Source organism: Erythrolamprus reginae, chromosome Z (assembly GCF_031021105.1).
Source record: "Erythrolamprus reginae isolate rEryReg1 chromosome Z, rEryReg1.hap1, whole genome shotgun sequence".
NCBI lineage: Eukaryota > Metazoa > Chordata > Lepidosauria > Squamata > Dipsadidae > Erythrolamprus > Erythrolamprus reginae.
The window spans coordinates 35801262-35808569 of record NC_091963.1 but is presented as its reverse complement, the minus strand read 5'-3'; positions in this window follow the sequence as shown (position 1 = coordinate 35808569).

Below are 7308 nucleotides of genomic sequence, written 5' to 3'. Positions count from 1 at the left end.
ATCTATATTTAATTCTTATAAATGTCAGTGTCGGGAAATCAAAATATAATATTATAAATATTCTGTTTCTAAGAAAAAAATAACAAATTGATCACAAAATCAATTTGTGATTTCTGCTACAAGCACTTTGTAAAAAAACAAAAAGTCAGATCTTCTGATTACTCCTCCAGTTGCTCAGTACAAAAAATAATTTAAATTAAGAAGGTGTGTGTGTGTGTGTGTGTGTGTGTGTGTGTGTGTGTGTGTGTGTGTAAAGCAAAATCCATTGCTTTACTAGATGCATTTTATGCACATTATTTAGAATTACTGAAAGGGCTAATGAAGAAAAGTAGGAAGTTAGAAAAATAATGAAAGGAAATAAAAGTTTTATCCAGCCACTTAAATAATGTCGTGGCAGCAAAACAAAAAGGAGCAACTCATGGTAACTTGTTTCCTCCCCCCCCCCAGTTTCCCCCCACCCCAAATTTAATTTACTTTTTTCCTCTGCTTGTTTTTTAGTCCCCCATCACAAAATTCTCTGGGTAATAGGCAAACACAGTAGAAAATAAATGATACAACATAAAGTAACATCGGTGCTTATCCATCCAACCAATTTGCTTTATGGCTATAATAACTGATAGCAAAGACATTGGAAATCCCTTAAGTAACAGCTGAGCCACTATCCTGCAAAAATCATTTTGTAGGTTGAAAGAAAAGTGTTCCTCCCCCATTCCCACCATCAGATGGTGTGACACTGAGGGCAACAAGAAATGGAAGTATTTAAGAGCCTGCTCTTATCCTACTTTCTCACTCTACTCCATGCCCTGGGGAACTGCATTGTTTTGGATCTAGTAGTTATGGTTGCATTTTTTTTCTGTTGAAGAGGAAATGAGGAAACAATCCCGCCAAATTAGCCTTTAGAAAGTTTCAAGCCATTTGCAGACAGCTGTTAAAGAAATGGCAGTGTGCCTTGATTTGATTGGTTTTATGTGCACTTATTAACAATGTGTAAATACTGGACCTAGCTGCCCAGCTGCATTAGGAGTCCAAGGGCGTGCATGGCTACCACTCTGCAAACTGGAAGCAGCCCTGCCTAGATTTTCAGATTTAAGAATTTATGTTAGCAAACCTTTTGCTGTAAACATGCGTACAAACCAACATACATACATATATACATTTGTAAACATACAAATATATATGTACTGTTCTGCCGGGCTCTCTGATAGGAGCCTCCCGAAAATTCAAGGGTACAAATTTCAGACACACACACATTTGAAAATTCAAAACAATGTTCTTTATCACAAAATTCAAAATAAACAAAGTACTCTTTTTGTATTGCAAAGGGCACTCTTCCCAAAAACAACAAGGTAGTCTGTACAATTTCCCTTAAGCAGTCATTAAGTATTTAGCTAGCAGCTTTGAAGAAACTTCACACCCCTTCTTCTTCCAACGGAGTGAGACACACACACACACGTTGCTCTATTTTGGTTTCAAAGGTGTGAAAAAGCAACAAAGTCCAGCAACACAAGATTCCTGATGAACTCCGATCAGATATTCTTCCCCAACGGCCAAACACACATGCTGCTATTTATAGCAGTAGCCCTAATTACTGGAGCCCCACCCAACACAGGTGGCCTCCCTTATTTCCTGTAATATGTTCTTATTTGGTCTCTTCTACGCATAATTCTGCACTTGCGTAGGTCCAAAATGTCATTATCTGAATCAACGGAAGATAAGGGAGAGTGACTGCCTGGGCTGTGTGCCAAGCCCTCCTCTGCCGAGTCACTCCCACCTTCTTCTTCGTCCAGGGAAACTAAACTCTGAACTGATTCTGTCGGCAATAACAGAGGCCTGTGGCATGTTGAATTTTCGCCTGCATCCACCTCCCCATTCCCTGGGGCAGGAGCTGGGCCAGAGCCAACCACAACATGTACTATGCATAAAATATATATTTTAATGTAGAAGCATTGTACATGCCATGTCAACAAAATTGCAGAAACCAAGAGGTGATATGAGTTCATACATTTAATTTCTACCATTCGGCTTCTGAATTGATTAGTCTTGTCCCTGTTCTGGAGTCAGAAATCTTTGCACCTCTTCAAAAGCCTTGTGCATATCTCTGTATGGGAATTCACTCAACTGGAACTGATGTTACAAGTCAGTGATTGATAGTCAACACTGTCTTTCTAGAAACATACACAGGCCACGCCCACCCCAGCTCGCGAAGGGAAAAAAGTCACAAAACTTCACATGATGGCAATGTGAAGCTGCAAGTTTGACGTGATAGTGGAAGTCAAAATGGAACGGAGCATTTCCCCCATTTCAAAAGGATTGTTTGAAAAAGAAAGAAAGAATTGTTACCCATAACACAATATCAGATATATATAAATGAAGGGTTTTTTTATGAACACTTTGGAAGTCTCAATATTTTTTTATTCAGAAATGCTATTATGAGGATACTAAAACTGAGCTGTGAACATTTAAAACTAAATAAAACAGACCTTTATTACAGTCAAAGACCATCAATATAATAATAATAATAATTAAAACAAAAACAACCCCCCCCCAGAAAAACAGAACATCCAAGAACCGTTTCAGATTCTTAGAATTTAGATATTTTAGTATCTATTTGATCCTAGTAACAGATTCTTGGGTGATAAATGTAGTCCTTGACTTACAACAGTTCATTGAGCATCCAAAGTTGATCGTCACCCAAGTCAACAAAAACATGCTAGGTTTTGAGGTTCTTGGACATCTGGAGACAAATGACTTACAAAATCCATGACTTTTGGCTGACCAACCAAAATTTAGATAACCACTAGACGGTGTGTGTGTGTATATGTGTGTGTGTGTATAGAATTTTATGTATCCTTATTCATCCATCCAGTGTAGGTGGTCATCGACCTACGGCTGCAATTGACCCCAAAATTTCCATTGCTAAGTGAGTTTTGTCACATTTTACAACATTTCTTGCCACAGTTGTTTAATGATTCACTATTATTAAATTAGTAACACATTATTAAATTAGTAAGACAGTTGTTAAATGAATTGTCTTTGTTCATCTTAAGGTTATAAAAGTTGATCACCTAATCTTAGGACAATGCAAGAGTCATAAATATGAATTAGTTGCCAAGTGTCTGAATTTTGATCATGTGACCATGCTTCAGCGGTCATAAGTGAGAAAAATGATCATGTCACTTTTCCCAATACTGTTTATTAGTTTATTTATTATTATTATTATTTATTAATTAGATTTCTATGCCACCCTTCTCCACAGACTCAGGGCGGCTCACAACAAAATAAATACAATAATGCAATATATAAGAAATCTAAATTTAAAAATTGTAACTTTGAATGGTTGCTAAGTGAACTGTTGTAAGTTGAGAAGTACCTGTAGTTCTCCAGGCTGTGCAACTAGATCTTCTACCGTTAGAAATTGTCTGTAGTGTAAAAAATGAATATGAAATTAAAATGCTCCTAAAAATAGTGGAATGAGTTATCATAAAGGTGGGGAAATAATTAAAACATGTATATTTTATTTTTTATTGCAAAGGTATTTTGCAAGACTGAATAATTTAAAACTATAAATGAGGGTCATCCGGAAAGTAAGGTTTCTTCATGCCCTTAGCAGTCACGTAGTATATTATAGCATTCACTTTGCACTTGGAGGGAATCTACTGACCACTGGCACTGCTCGTTTTCTTCTGCTGGCTTCCCGCTACAAGATAGTAATACCAACTTTTAGTGAAGGGCTACCAAAATTTTTCCTTCCATACTGTGGGCTTGGCTTATGTATTTTCTTTCAACATCTTTCAGTGCAAATTGGGTGCTCTGGTATGGAGCTCCATTTTCGCTGCCCCACTGTGTCTCATCCCCCACATCCGGGCAGTAGCCCACCCCTGCCAACTTCCCCCACAAATATTCCCCGTGAAAGCTACGTGCCTTGTAACCTTATTTTCCTGATAACTCTCGTAATTCAAAATTTGGTTTTAAATCGCTTCGTACAGTGTTAAATTTTTAAAAGATTAATGATCAAATGTATTGGCAGTTCTGTGTTAGCAAAAACTTCAGAAGAGAAGGATTTAGGGGTAGTGATTTCTGACAGTCTCAAAATGGGTGAGCAGTGTGGTCGGGCGGTAGGAAAGGCAAGTAGGATGCTTGGCTGCATAGCTAGAGGTATAACAAGCAGGAAGAGGGAGATTGTGATCCCCTTATATAGAGCGCTGGTGAGACCACATTTGGAGTACTGTGTTCAGTTCTGGAGACCTCACCTACAAAAAGATATTGACAAAATTGAACGGGTCCAAAGTCGGGCTACAAGAATGGTGGAAGGTCTGAAGTATAAAACGTATCAGGAAAGACTTAATGAACTCAATCTGTATAGTCTGGAAGACAGAAGGAAAAGGGGGGACATGATCGAAACATTTAAATATGTTAAAGGGTTAAATAGGGTTCAGGAGGGAAGTGTTTTTAACAGGAAAGTGAACACAAAAACAAGGGGACACAATCTGAAGTTAGTTGGGGGAAAGATCAAAGGCAACATGAGAAAGTATTATTTTACTGAAAGAGTAGTAGATCCTTGGAACAAACTTCCAGCAGACGTGGTTGGTAAATCCACAGTAACCAAATTTAAACATGCCTGGGATAAACATATATCCATTGTAAGATAAAATACAGGAAATAGTAAAAGGGCAGACTAGATGGACCATGGGGTCTTTTTCTGCCGTCAGTCATCTATGTTTCTATGTTTCTATAGGCTCAAATTATACCAGGAGACAGTGTGATCCATCATCACATCATGTGGTGTTTAGCACTGTTTATGGTTTTGATGCAATGCATGGGGAAAGCAATGAGATAATTACAGTTTCACTATTTCTTCTCTGAAGCTGGTCGGTGTTTTTGTCTGACAAAGCATTTACCAGCTTAAATTGAATACAGTGCAACTGAGTTTCTGCAGGAACAAAATTGCAACCATTACCACCTTGAAAGAGACATGACCTTTCATTAAAATGCTTCTTTTAATTGGGATGTTTAGATTTCTTTTTTTATTCCTTAGGGAAAATGAAAGAAATGTCAGGGCATGACTTAAGCCTACAAAATAAAAAAACACAAAGAGCATAAGCAATCAGAAAATTCTACCATGGTACTGTAAAGTTTCTCACTGCACAGAGATCGATTTTAACAGATTTATTTCACAATAATGGTCCACTCAGACTTGATTTGATCTTCTTTATTGTTGAGCATAATTAGGGATTATAGTAATATCCTTCAAATGTGCATACTTTGAGTATCAGACTTAAAGTTGGGATAAATAGGGCCACTGCTCCAGGAGCTGCACTGGCTGCCAGTTTGCTCTAGGGCACAATTAAGGTGTTGGTAATTACCTTTAAAGTGCTTTATGGCATGGGTCCTGGCTACCATATCATCTCACTGGGATTGGCCACTTGAGTCATGCAGGTCCCATCAGCTCCTTCAATCAGGATGCCTTGTCTGCACAGCTCACATTAGAGAAACATCTTTCAGCTGTGGCAAGGGGGGGCGTTTGCCCAGGTTCGCCTGGTGCACCAGTTGCAACCCTATTTGAACGGGAGTCACTGCTCACAGTCAGTCATGCCCTCATCACCTCGAGGCTCGACTACTGTAACGCTCTCTACATGGGCTACATATGAAAAGTGTTCGGAAACTTCAGATCGTGCAGAATGCAGCTGTGAGAACAATCATAGGCTTCCCTAAGTATGCCCATGTTACACCAACACTCCGCAGTCTGCATTGGTTGCTGATCAGTTTCCGGTCACAATTCAAAGTGTTGGTTATGACCTACAAGGCCCTTCATGGCATCGGACCAGAATATCTCTGGGATCGCCTTCTGCCACACAAATCCCAGCGACCAGTTAGGTCCCACAGAGTTGGCCTTCTCCGGGTCCCATTGACTAAACAATGTCGTTTGGCGGGACCCAGGGGAAGAGCCTTCTCTGTGGCGGCCCTGACTCTCTGGAACCAACTCCCCCCAGAGATTAGAATTGGCCCCACCCTCCTGGCCTTTCGTAAGCTCCTTAAAACCCACCTCTGTCATCAGGCATGGGGGAACTGAGATAACTTCCCCTGGCCTATATTGTTTATGTATGGTATGTTGTGTGCATGTTTTTTAAATTATGGGTTTTTAGTTTTAATTATTAGATTTGTATTGTATATTGTTTTTCTATTCTCTGTGAGCCGTCCCAGAGAAGGGCGGCATACAAATTTAATAAATAAATAAATTGCACTTGCTCTGTGAAGCATTTAACCCCCCACCCAGTAGTAGGTTGCTCCCAGAATGCTAAAGGATGCCACACCAGTAGCAAAAGTTGAGTTGCATGTGAAGCTTCACTTCTGCTTTTGTGTGTGTGCATCCCAGTGAAATTTTGCTTCTGTGCATGCACAGGAATCAAAATCGGGCAAGGGGATGTGTGCAATTTTTTCTTCTGTACATGTGCAGAAGCAAAAAAAATCACTGAAATCTCTCTTTTGTGTGTCACTTGCCTCCCTTGCAAGAGCTTGCATGTGCAAATTGGGTGCTCTGTTTGGAACCCATATGGCATCTCAGACATTAACACTCTTGAAAATGTCCAAAGATACTTCACCAGAAGAGTCCTTCAGTCTTCCACTTGAAATGGAATACCCTATGAGATTAGACTTTCAATCCTGGGCCTAGAAAGCCTAGAACTAAGACACCTTAAACATGATCTAAGTATTGCCCACAAGATCATATGCTGCAACGTCCTGCCTGTCGGCGACTACTTCAGCTTCAACCACAGCAACACAAGAGCACACAACAGATTTAAACTTAATATTAACCGCTCCAAACTTGACTGTAAAAAATATGACTTCAGTCACCGAGTTGTTGAAGTGTGGAACTCATTACCGGATTCTATAGCGTCATCCCCAAACCCCCAACACTTTACCCTTAGATTATCTACGGTTGACCTATCCAGATTCCTAAGAGGTCAGTAAGGGGCGAGTACAAGTGCACTAGAGTGCCTTCCATCCCCTGTCCTATTGCTCTCCTATATCTCCTATATCTTTCTTCTATTCCTATATTTCTTCTTATATTCTTTCATTGATATGTTCTATTACTATATCTTCTTTTCTATTATTTCTTAGATATATTTTACTATGAGTATCTCCTCTATAACCTTCATCATGTATTTTACTATGTGTACATAGATGTATACCCACTAAAACCTTCATTGTGTATTGGACAAAATAAATAAATAAAAAATTTGCTTCCTAGGCATGTGCTAAAGCAAAATTGCATTGGGAGGTGCATGGGCACGCAGCAGTATTGAAGCT